This window comes from Sinocyclocheilus grahami, unplaced genomic scaffold, assembly GCF_001515645.1.
Source record: "Sinocyclocheilus grahami isolate Dianchi unplaced genomic scaffold, SAMN03320097.WGS_v1.1 scaffold667.1, whole genome shotgun sequence".
Taxonomy (NCBI): domain Eukaryota; kingdom Metazoa; phylum Chordata; class Actinopteri; order Cypriniformes; family Cyprinidae; genus Sinocyclocheilus; species Sinocyclocheilus grahami.
The window spans coordinates 1,348-3,016 of NW_015505846.1; positions in this window are offsets into that span (position 1 = coordinate 1,348).

Below are 1,669 nucleotides of genomic sequence, written 5' to 3' on the forward strand. Positions count from 1 at the left end.
GAGCACACCTCGCTTTTCAGACCGATGAACTTTGTAAAAATCGACGCGTTTCAGAAAGGCGGGGCATAGAAGAGAAACAATAATGTACAGTATGTAGAAATTAATGTGTTTTTTAACCTTAAACCGCATAAACACATTTCATTACACCAAATACACAAAATAATGTTATTTTTAGCAACATCATATAACCCCTTTAAAAGCTATATAAATTATAGTATACTTGGACCAGTCTGACTATAAGTAGACTGCAATTTCCTCTCAATGGTTAAATATTGTCTAAGACCAACCAGTGAGACCTTGAGTTGAGTAAAGTCCTTGTGACCCAAGCTCCTTTACTTATCATTGATCGTTTTATTTGTTAGGTGATTATTTTTGGTTGACTTTGAAGCTAAACCAATGTAGTATTAATTTCATTGGCATTGCTAAATCATGAAACTTGCTGGTATTTACATTTGCTTCAGTAACTGACTTGGATTGCTGTTGTTGTCACTGTTATTTCCAAATGAGAGAAACCCTGAGAACTTAGAAGTACATTGAAGTGTGAACAAAGCATGTCAACTAGCTCCAAATCCACCTCAGTTATCTCACACTTGAAAGTAATTCAGAACATGCACTCGATCATTCTTCATTTTGACAGCGGTAAACATGTCATCTCATGATTTGCAAGCCTAAAAAAGGGTTTTGTTGGCATGGCAAACTAAAGAGCCTCTGGAATAGTGAATATCACTTATGCAAAGAGGCCACGAGAGGATGTTGATCCAGAGATCTAAAAATTCATCAATGTCAGAAGGCTGTGGGTTCTGCATATTAGGCTGGCAGGCACTGGCTAGCACAAACATTTTAAGCTGTCTCTAGGTTCTTTGCAGTGTATACACGTATACACCATGATCCGTTAAAATGGCACTTGACAGATAGTTGCTGGAACCGCTCTGCAATATCTGGCACGCACTGCAGAACTGCAGGAGGAAATGCATTATTATTATTAGCTATTTTAAAGCAGTGGGAAATGGGTTAAACTGCTGCATAGGTGACACAGGAGAAAGTATGGCTTAAGCAGGAAGTATAATCAGTCTATATGACTATAAATGAAGGAAGATATGTGGAACCACTTGTGGTAGGGCTGGGTGATCCGCATTTGGGAACACATCGTGCACCAGTTATACTTTTTCACATATGCATAATTTCCAACATTTTGTGGGCAGATGATTACAGCATGTTATGCTTTCACACATTGCAGGTAGATTTGTAATGAGAAGCATTTGTAAACCTGTTGAACATACACTTAAAGGCCTCGCTGGAGTTTTCTGGCAACATAAACGCTTGAAGGTTTAAGCCTTGCAAGTGAAGAAATGAAGTCTCAAGTGCTGCAATTTTAAAACTAAAGTAATATAATTAATATACTTATTATAAAATATTCTTGTTGTTACAGTTCAGAGTTTCAGAGTTACAGTTCAGAGTTTGTTGATAAGAAAATAGTCAAAATTAATTTAACTTCTGTGCTGTTCAAAAATGGTGTGGCAATTTTTCCCTGTGGTATTTAAAATGGGATTGAATATTTATGTTTTTAAACGCATCAAAGTTATTAAAGAACAGGTCATATGGTATTTTAAAGTGTCCTAATATTATATTGTGTTGGAGTCCCCTACAACAGGTTTGAATGCATCTAAGG